Source organism: Phragmites australis, chromosome 3 (genome assembly GCF_958298935.1).
Source record: "Phragmites australis chromosome 3, lpPhrAust1.1, whole genome shotgun sequence".
Taxonomy (NCBI): domain Eukaryota; kingdom Viridiplantae; phylum Streptophyta; class Magnoliopsida; order Poales; family Poaceae; genus Phragmites; species Phragmites australis.
In genome coordinates, this window is record NC_084923.1 from 9,017,484 (window position 1) to 9,028,896 (window position 11,413).

The 11,413-nt window shown below is 45.0% G+C and overlaps 1 pseudogene; it reads right to left on the reverse strand.

The window, feature by feature from the left end:
• Nucleotides 1-1,211: 1,211 nt before the first annotated feature.
• LOC133910476 (polyol transporter 5-like) lies at nucleotides 1,212-10,857 on the reverse strand (annotated as a pseudogene).
• Between the last annotated feature and the right edge of the window lie 556 nt (nucleotides 10,858-11,413).

Genomic DNA, 11,413 nt, shown 5'->3' on the forward strand with positions numbered 1-11,413 from the left:
GCGCGCAGTAATTGTCGACGCGCGCGGCAAACGGACATGCAGCCGACTAGCCGAGTGCCTTGCGCTGGGCCGACGTGCACGGCTCACCCCGGTTGCGGAGCGCCTGGACCGTGGAACTGGAGCCCCGCGGTGCGCGGGCGCGGTCCCCTCGTTCGTTCGTCCGTGCTCGACCTGTGCCGGGCGGGTGGCGCCGGCGTGCGTGCGAGGCAGCGGGCGTTCGAGGGTGGGGAGCGCAACGGCCGGTTAGCCAGTGGCATCGGCGAGATGGGGAACCAGTTCGACCCTCCGGCCGTGAGTGAGGCTGCCGTCTCGTGACAGAGGAGCAGTTGCGGATAACCCATGCTCCTACGACACATCATGTCACAAATCGCATTCCGGGTTACAACTTACAAGACTGTCAGTGGTGCTGTGCCCAACCAGTGATAGAGATCGTCTTATCCTCTCGGAAAGCAGGCAGGATCATCCAGCAATTTGAAACTATGTGACCAGCAACAGTGCGTCTGAGCTGAACTGTGTCCGGCCTGAGCAGCTAATGTACATTACCCTGGGGTTGCCGACTTGCCTTTGCCAGGTCATTCGGGCTCGAAAGTCGAAACACTGCACAGAAGCAACCGTCAGGGAGGAATAGACTGAACAAACAGAGAACATCAAATTGCAGGAACAGCAGCTGAGTGGATGCTGGGCCGTCAACAGAAACAGAAAAGGGAGAAAAATAACAGCAACTGATACCATATTCACAGATGGGTCTATGGGAGGCTCGAGGCCTAGAAACTGGCAAAGCAGCTCACTAAGCACACTGAACGAAAGCTAATTCCAACCGACGCCATAATTGACCAGATATTTCACATGATTGCAACCACAAGCAAATGCACTGGATAAACAAGTTCCGAGATTTGTCCAAGATTTGCTGTCAGATATTCTAACAATATGCATTATCTGTCAAAGGATGAAGTTGGAGAAAGAAAAGGCGGAAACTAGGACGGGAGTGTCGGCCCATATGTAATAACAGCAAGCAGTGATACAGACAACATTTTGGAGAGCGTAGGCTGGGGGTGACGATTGAGTAATCCGCCAGGAATTTTCCTATCTGTAGTTGAGTAATTCTACTGAAATGTTACAAGATATCAAAACATATTCACATAGACAGAGGTAACAACAATCTCCTTTCTCTTTTCCTCTTGAGCCTTCTATGCCTAGAGGTTTTGAGACTTACTGGAAGAAGGATTCCAAAAAATACAAACATGGCTGAAAGTCTGAACCATTTCAAGTAAAGGGCGACATAGCAGGACACCATGAGAAAACAAAACAAGACAGCATAGATGAGAGCAACCTTCAGATCCCTCCTGTGAAACAAAAGATAATGGATTTAAGTATAACTGATTAAAAGATGACTAAATGTGAGAGCAATTACATTGGCCTCATAACTTAAGCACAAACAGGATATAAATAACCAACATAAGATAGCTTTTCCAGTAACCAAAATATCAGTTAGGATTTACAAGATGCAAATACTTGAGTTCATTCTCATCAACTAAACTACTTTACATACAATAGCTCGACACAGCAGGAATCCATTTCATGACCGCCTCTCCAATACATTTCAGGATAGGGGATGCTATGATACAATGATATTTCTTTGTTCTAAATAGAACCAAAAAGGGCATCACTATCAACAAAACAAGCTTAGTTTCAATCAGTACATGATTTATTAATATGGAGGCTACAAGGACTTGATCATGACAGGTTTGTATCATACCAAATTAGATGGCTTAGTACTGAGCACAACTTATTCTGGCTCCAGTAAATGTTTGAATTTTTCAAGGCAGTTCTGAGCATCAATGCAGTAGTGATTAGCGAATCACTCATGCATGAAAACTGCTAGTGTGCTACCAAAGCTGCTGAGGAGAAAACCGAAGAGGTTTGCTGACTACAGGGCTTGGTTTAGATAGTACCAAGTAGTGAAACACTCATGTATAAATATCGCCACAAAAGCTGAACAGAGATAAACTGAAGACAGTTCACTGACTAAAAGGCTTTGCTTATATAGCACTAAGTAGCGTAAGACTTATCTATGATGAAAGCAACCAACGCTGCACAGAGATATTACAATGGTTCACTGAATAATAGGCTTAGCAAAGATAGTACTGAGTAAATACAGATGTTTCCACTTCAGAAATAGAAAACAAATTTTCACGTTACAGTGCTGACAAAAGCACCCTTTTAACATCACTCAGTGGCTTACATTCTCGGAAAAATAACATCACTCACTGGCTTGCTTCCATGTAGGCTCACCTCTGGTATATCAGTATATCCCTCAGTCTCAATGAGGGTACTATACATAGAAGAAACAAACTGATACGCAGTGAAACCAGTAAGAGATTTATGGAAAAGGAGAGTCAAGCAATTGCAAGAGAAACAAAAGTGAGTTTTGGGAGAGGATACTTGCTTGTGCCAACAAACTTTTGTACTTCCCAAATTGATATGCAAAGCAGTGCAGTAAGTGTTTATGACACACACAAAAGTTAGTTTTCTTTTGGTGACTAATTAGCATTAGAAGGTTACCAGTGCTTCTCATTCATCTATAGATATGGAGTATTGAATTTAGTAGCTCCGAGAACATCAACATATGCTAAAATATGAGAAAATGCTATTAAATGCAGATCACTTGAAAGTTACTTAAATTGAACTGCACAATTTTTTATTTTCAGTTGAAAAGATGTGCAGGAACAGAAACAGACTTTGCCTACCTTGCTATCCTGCTGCTCAGAGTTCAGGAATAGAGAGTGGGACAAGATGATATAAGGAGAAACGACTAGAGATCATAATCAAGAACATGAGAAATATGCAGTATCTACTATTTTTGCTGTTCATAACTTCCTAAGTCCAAGCCCTTGTTGCTGCCAGGCCATAAATTTGTTCCCTTTTTATCCTTTTGAGATTTCAGGCCTGAGTCAATCTTTTCAAATACAATAGGGCATTAATTGTCTCAATTGCTAAGAAGTACAAAATCCAGAATCATTCAACCATTATTTCTTTACTAGAGCATTAAGGATCTGTTCATATTTATAGTAAATGTTACTACTAACAGGACAAAGCTTGCCCATTCCTTTAAATCATATTGACCTGCGCATCCTACAACTAGTACTTCTTCACATGTTCAGGTTTTTGTGCTGAGTCACACTTCCTTTCCGCCGTCTTGAAAAATGGTTCATTTTAGTCCCACATTAACTGACAATAAAATGGCAAATTTAAAACGCTATTCCTACTATTAGCTTTCATCCTTAGGGTCTGTTTGTTTTAATTTTGGATTCTGAAAAGCTGCTTTTAAAAGCTAAAGCTAAAGCAAACAAGTAGATTGTAGAATCTGCTTTTCAAAATCTAACCTCCTTTTCTACCACAATCTACATGCTGCCTCTCACCAGCTTTTTGCAAATTGTGACTTTAGGAAAAATAAAAGTGCCCACACAAGCCTCCTGTAATTACCCACCAATGCCACTCATCATAGACTGAACCGTTCTTTTGTTTTTCTCCCGATCTCCTCTCACGGCGCCGGTGGATGCCCGAGTATGGTGCTGCAGGATCAGCACAGCCACCCCAGGCATGGCATCCTCGGGTGACCTGATCGGGTTTCCGCATGTACCAACTCTGGCTTGAGAGGCTGAGATCCTTTCTTGATTTTCTCCCTTCCGCATTATTCAGAAGAAATTGAGCATGGTTTTGCATGTTTCTCTGAAGACCTTTAATCTATTTGCTTTCTCTGAGATCCCTTTCTTGATTTTCTTTGAGAACTGACGAACGCTAAATGTCATATCTTAACTCGATTGGTAACGGTATTGTATTGTTACGTCGTCCTCAACGTCAGCATCGTTTAATCCTTTGACTTTGACCTTTCCCAGTTGGTCAACTACACTACTTGCAACTGCATGCCAATATGATATATGTTGGAGTTGGTGTAAATCGACAGGAGCTGGTGAACCAAATGACCGTCGTATCTCTTTGTTTTCTGTCTGGCAATTCAGATGTTACATCCAAAAAAGATGATCTACGTACACAGCTCATATATAATCTAAAAGTAGTAGCTAGCTTTCACTTCATCCTCATCTTACTGACGACTACATTCATTCTATGCTGACATGCAGATTTGTGTAGTTTTTTTTTTGGCTTCGCTTGCTGTATCTATTTCCCTATCCTTTCCCTGCCGCGGTTAAAGATCTGTGTAAGGTGGCAGTCATTACTTCTGCCACAGCTAGGTAATGAGTGGTGGCGGTGGTAGACTGGTAGTAGCATGGTAGTAATCCTTTTGCTGGGGCAGGCATATGAGCTGAACATGCAGCAACAACTGCATGCTTCTTCCAGTTCTAGTTTGAGCATTTGGCATGTCTGTGTGCAGAAGTTTTGATAGTTAAAATGCAGACAGCGTTGCCACGTTTACACGCCTGCCTCCATGATTCCTACGCAAATCGATAAGTTCACGGCACTTTTACATGGAGGAACAGCAGCGTACGCAACAATTATGCGGTGCATCTCTGAATAAGCGCACTCTTTACCAAAGAACCAATCGCATCCATCAATTTTATACAGAATAAAGCAGAGACAAGCCGGAACCCCAAATTAAAATGCAAAGCACAAGAATCCTCCAGCTCTGCACACTGAATAAACAACCTCAAACAACAGGTACTCCAAAATTGTAAGATGGTAGATTTAAGGATCAAATTATCACAACCAATTCAAATCTGATTCTAAATGAACTGAAATTGCTAAAACAAGAATCAATCGCAGGAATTGGGTGGATTCAGAACACGGGTCAGATTGAGATATCTGCAAGTTCATTTCATATATGAAAGAAAATGTTAAATAGACATAAATATACACTCAGAAAAACTAGGGGTATTACGGACATTACGCAACCAAAGCAAACATCCAACCCACCCCAGAATCTAGGATGCCAAACAACCCTCAGCTTTTTACAATCTAGCTTTTTTAAATCTACAATGTAGAAGCTACTTTTCAGAATTCCAAGCTAAAACAAACAAGCCCTTAGTCATATCCAGATTAAACTCCCATTCATGCAACAAAGCTCCGGTAACCCAATGCATCACCAAAAGCCTCATTCTGTAGTGCAATTGAAAGAAACAATACAAATGGACTAAATGTCTCTGAACAGTATCACGTTCTTCAGTTAGGTTCTTGAACTATGAAAAAAATTTGACAGTACACAAAACATGCACTACGTAGCACTTCAATCCACCCGTTATACAGGCAGCAAAGGAGAGGTGATGTGGCTGGCTGGCTGCCATGTAGGCCTTCCAACTGGTGTTGCAGACCATGTGACATACCGTGTATACGCTCCAAGTAACTTGAAATATGAATTGGCTACCATGTAACATGCGACACAATCAACAAATCTAAACATGGTTTACATGGCATCCCATGTCATCTTAGAAAATTCTCTTTACAATTACTTTAAGGGGATATGGATTAATAGTGTTAACCTTATGCAACATTACCAACATATTAGTCATAATTCGGAGTCTACGGATTTAACTGAAGAGGTGGTACAAGCTAGACCTGAGCAAATTGAGCCCAGCCCAACCCGAGCTCAACAGGCTTGGCTCAGCTTGAGCCTGGATCTAGGGCCAGGTCATGGCAGTTGGCTGAGCCTACTAGCGTTTGGGCTATATCTGGACCTAGGTCAGTTGGCTTGAATGCTGTCAGGGCTGACGCAAGCCTGGAACGAGTTTTTGTCACAATTTTAGGAATGTGGTAGTGGTGGTCTCCAATTTATTCATAATTCTTTTTATTTGCCTCTTCAAGAATAGCTTTCTGCGGCAGCAGAAGAAACCACCAGCCAAATCTCCATGGTTGAACAGCGTCAATGTTCATGAGTTGATTATTCAAGTACACCCCCCTATGCTGGTGGGAAAAATTGGACTCCAAAAGCAATTGATGCAATTCATCAGTCTCATCCAAATGCCATCGAAGCACAGCAGCTTTCTATTGCCTTCACAGTTCACATAATCAGTATACCCAATCTCTCAATTTACACTTCGCACATCATGCTTCCAGCTTGCCATCTAATATCACAATAACAACAGTCCTGATTTCAAAAAAGTATATCTTTTACTTCAAACATCAGTCTTCAAACATTTTCCACGATATTGTGCCTACAGTTGAACTTTCTTCTGTCTGTCCAATGAGCCTTAAATCGACCCTTTTTCTTGCAGTAAATCTCTAACTACTCGTATTCATATCGCACATCCCAGAAACCCCTTCCTGTCGTCACCATCCGGAAGTAAGAAAGAAATAAAATTGCAACCACGGTCCATATAGACCAGCCAAGACCCACAAGATCAAGTAAGCACAAGATAAAAAAATAAAAAGTGCGATCTTTACGGCGCGAATTTGATGGATCCCTACGCTGAATCTCGGAAAGATGCATGGAACTAACATTTAAGCGCATCAAATTCGCAAGAGAATCGCATCAGCAGGTTGAGGGAAGCCTGACCTGGAGACGATGTGGGGGTTGGGCGAGAAGACGGCGAGGGCGGCAGAGTAGGACTGGGCCGACCGGATCTGGTGTTCCCTCAGCTGCTCCACGAGCTTCGCTCGGGTGATCATCTCCTCCTCACGCTCCCGCTTCCCCCTCTGATTTCTTGGCCCTTCCTGCCTGCCAAAACTATCCTGGAATTGCCAGGGAAAAGAGAGGGTGAGGGGGGGGGGGGGGAGCCAGCGAGGAAAGGGAGGTGGGGGATTGGAGGAAGGTATGTGCCCGCGTAACGCCGTTGGATACAAGAGCAACGCTCACGATCTCGTATGAAGGAAATATGCAGTTTGGAACAGAGGGAAATGTTTAGAGTTAGCATGTACTGAACATCTCACCCGTGCTGCTCAGAATCAGAGGCCGCCGGCCGACGCGGTCGAGCAGTAACGCGGCCACCAGGATGAAGACCATCTTGGTGACGCCGACGGCGCACGTGGTGCCGAGGAGGCGGTGGTCGTCGGTGATACCCGTGCTCTTGAACACGCGCGGGCTGTACAGGATGACGGAATCGATGCCTCAAGCCTGCTGGGAGAATTTGATGCCGAGAGTCGAGCAGTATGCGCTGATGGCAGGGGTTGGGGACAAGATGAGTTCCGTCCGGACCCGCGTCTCCTCTCTGTCCCGTTTCTCGGGCACGGTGACCACGTCACCGTCGAGGTCCTCCGGGTTGCCGGCGGCAGCCTTGATGTCAGCTAGGCTCTCGGTGGCCTCCTCTGGAGTGTCAGAGGTCTTCTCCAGTGCAGCCCTGGCGTCCGCGAGGCGGCCCTTCATGATGGGCCACCGGGGGGACTCGGGCATGCCGAACACCGTGAGCACGAGCAGCGCGAACGGCGCCGCGCCGATGCCGAGCATGACGCGCCAGCCGAGGTGGAGCAGGAGGCGGGCGAACGCGTAGTTCGACACGTAGCCCGGCAGATGCCGACGTTGATCATCATCTTCAGGAGGTTGTTGCGGGGGGCGTGTTTTTTCCATTTACGTTGCCTTTGCGTGGTTGTAGTTTATTCGTTTTGTGTTTTCCTCTATCTCGTGATATGTTTTGTACAAAAAAATTATTCCTTTTCTTCTTCTATTAATGCATCCACGGTAACTCTCCTGCCATGCGCTTCAAAAAAAATCTCCGGGAAGGACGTGAGGAAGCCAGATAGATCTCATGTGACGCCGTTTCGCTGGGCCCATCTGTCAGTCCCGTCGTCTACGTCCGTGCCGCATCTGCCGAGTCCGAGTTGAACTTGAGCGTCACCTCCCCGAGCCTGAATTCCAACCAAACGCTAATAGAATCCAACTCCCGCGCGTCTCCCCCTCCTTTTCATCTGATCCGCAGCTCTACCCGCTGCTCATCTCCATTGCCGCACCCCCCCCCCCAGCTCGCATCGCCGCCGCTCTAGTGCCGCTCCGCCCTTGCCGTCTGATTCACCGGCTTCGTAAGCTTGAGAGCAAGGCCGCCAACCCCTTCCTGCCGCCTCTCGGCCACCGGAGCGCCTCCCCGACGTCAACCTGAGCGCCACCGTCGTCTTCACCACCGTCGACCACCCTCCCGTGCCCCGCCGCCGAAGGTATGCGCCAAAACAGGTTCGTCGTCCGCTCCTCTTTCTCCCCAGCCGCTCACTGTCGTGAATCGTGCCTGATGACAATGTTTTTGCCGTATTCCGGCGATGTCCGAAGTGGCGGCACCGTGTCCCCTCCACCGCCGGTCGGCTGTTCTCCCCCAACTGTTGTCGGTCGTCATATGTATCGCGTGTGGTCGAGATTAGAAGCACGGATACCCCTTTCGCGTTTTAAATCTCAACTGTAAAATCTAGATCGTGCGCCCTAGATTTAAATACCCTAATCCAGCCTTGCCACGCGTGCACCTTCGTTCCACGTGGCATGGCCACGTCACTCTTTTTTAGCCCAATCAGCATGCTGACACAATAATTAGAATTTTTAATAAAAAATAATTCCTTTATTATTTAAAATTAGGTAATTTTACATATAGGACCCAACCTTATCTGTTTTCACAGTTATGCCCCTGGTTAGGACTGTTATTTTACTTTTAGCCATATGAACTTTTGTATAATTACAAATAGGTCTCTAAATTTTACAAATAAGTCCCCAAAACTTTCTATTTTTACAATTTAGCTTTTATACTTTTTCAGAAAAGCCCTTGTAGCTTAAAACTCTCACAACTTTTTCAGACGAGTTCCGATTTAGATGATTCTTACGCTCCCGCGATCGTAGCAGTGAGTATTATCCGTTAGTAATCTTTTTATAGTGTGTTGATACTATTTTGTGTATTGTTATTAGATATTTGTGTTTGTTTGTATCCGGTGTGCGCGATTGCTATAGGAGATGAGCAGTTTATGAACCTGCAAGACGAGACGTTCGAGGAGTTTGAACAACCAACGGTTGAAGACAAGTGTCCTTGATCACTTTGATCCCATTGTAGGGAAGTGTAGCTTTTATGTTTCTAGATGCATACTTGTCAATACGAATCTCATGTTTAAGGTTCTACTAGTACTTTCTCTATTGTCCTTGTCGCATGTGTCATAGTTTGAGTATTAAGAGTAGAAATGCTTAGTTGTGCTGTCAAATCGGGTGGGATAAATATTAATCTGAATAATGTTCTATGCAGCATGAACCGGTTCGGGTAATTTTTGTAGTAACTTTGATCGTAGGGATCTAAGCAGGTTGGTTTGATTTGTATGGCTATTGTATGTGCATTGGGTGATATGCAAGTACCTGTTGTAAATCCTAAGGACCGGTTTGTGAAGCCTGTAACCTAGCATAACAGCGCAACAACGAGGCTTATATGGGTACGATCTGGCCAATTAATTAGATGTCTTTCTTATTCTGTACACACCAGTGTATAGTTGAGTGGTACAAGAGGGAGCCTCTGCAGTGGATGGAATCTCTATTAGCAGTGAAACCTTAGTGGGTGCATATGAATTTGGAGGCGCTTTGTAAAGATCTTGTAGTGATATCCCGGCTCTACACCCCAGAAGTGTGAAGCAAAACAGGAATCATGACTCGTAGGTAAAGTGTGCAAACTCTGTACAGAGTAAAAATGATCGATCAGCCGTGCTCACGGTCAAGAGCAGACTTAGACTTCTTCATAATTAGTGGGTACTTTGGATGGTTGGTTTTGGATAATCGAGTGATGGAACCCCGATGAGTTGGTAGTCGGATATATGATATATTAAAATCCGATGAGCTGTCCTTTTAATGTAGTGTCGTCACACATAGTAAATAGGTTTGCTATGTCTTTTGAGTTGTAGATTAGATTGGCATACTTGCAGTCAATCTAAGTCAAGCCTTTCATGGATTTAATCCTTCATATCATATTTTTTTCATATTTACTGAATACTCCATGTACTCACGCTTGCTTTCTATTAATCTTTTGATGCTGCTCAGAATGTGAGGATTTCGAAGACATCACGGCCGATGGATCTGAGTTCTAAGCGAAAGAAGATATCGACTTGAAGATCATGTCGTAGGCTGGCGCTCCCCCGGACAACGCCTATAGATAGATAGAAAATCTGCTATTACTGAAAATTATCGTAGTGTTTTCTTTAAGACATACAAGTCCTTCTGTAATGAACCTTATATTATATAATAATAATGTTATGTTGTCACTTATGAAATCACTGTATTTATAAAAATTTTATCCTGTCATATATGTGAAATGCATCTGATTTGTTCTTTAAAAACTAAGTGTTATATCTCGGCGACGTACACGGGCGCAATCATGATCATGTAGCCCATCCCGACGCCGGCCACGAAGCGGCCGGCCATGAGCATGGCGTAGTTGACTGCGAAGCCCATGAGCAACGCGCCCGCGAAGAAGATGGCGGCGGCGAAGACTACGGTGGAGCGGCGGCCGATCCAGTCGTAGGTCCGTGCGGCAGCGAAGGATCCTAGGAGCCAGTAGAGGCTAAGGATGCCAATCAGGATCTCCAGCTGCACGTCCGTGAACATCAGGTCCTTCTTGATGCACAGCGACGCTCCGCTCATCACTCCAATGTCTGAAGAACAGAGATTATCAGTAATCATACATATATATCATTTGCCGGACCCGACTGGTCCTGGAGGCAGCTCCCAGGGGGTGACCCGGGTTCGATCCCCGACGCTCCTCCGGGGCGCTCGTTCATTGTCTCTGCAAATGGATGAGTGTGGGTCCCGTTTCTGAAAAAAAAATATCATTTGCTTACAGATTAAGCAAAAGAATGTCAGATACAATATATATAACAGGTTACGACGACGTGAACCAAAAGAGGATGCATGGGTACCACGTACGTACCATAGCCGAGGATGATAAAGGCCATGGAGGCGAGGATGGCGCAGGTGGGTGCGAACTTGATATTGCTGCTCTTCTTTTTGGGCTCAACGGCGTCCGGGAGCGCCGCCGCCGCAAAAGCGATCGTTAACGTTGCTAGTCAAGATAAGCCCTACAAGAATGAGTTGCTACTCCAAGTTTACTGGAGTTGATACACTTATTGGAGCACCCTCTGCATAGCTTTCCCTTCGAAGTGCTGAGTTGCTGTGCTCTGGCGAAATAGTGGCACCTATAGCTTCGCCTTTACTTTGATATTAGTTCGATAATTTTTCAAGTGGTTGAAATTAAATTATTTTACGACTATCATCCATAGATCGATCAATGTGGAACTACTTACGATCCCATGCCCTATCATTGAGCTCACGGAACAAAAGACGATCGATCGAGAGGAAGGAAACGTCCACCACGCTGCTTTGCACAGCAAGCCCATGGGCCATGGCTTCACCTAGCTTGCAGTTGATGAACTGATGATACCCATCTGTTTCAAGTGTTCCTGGTCGCTCTTCGATTGCTATATATCCTGTCACATACCTCGGTTTCTTCGTGGCGAAGTGAAACCA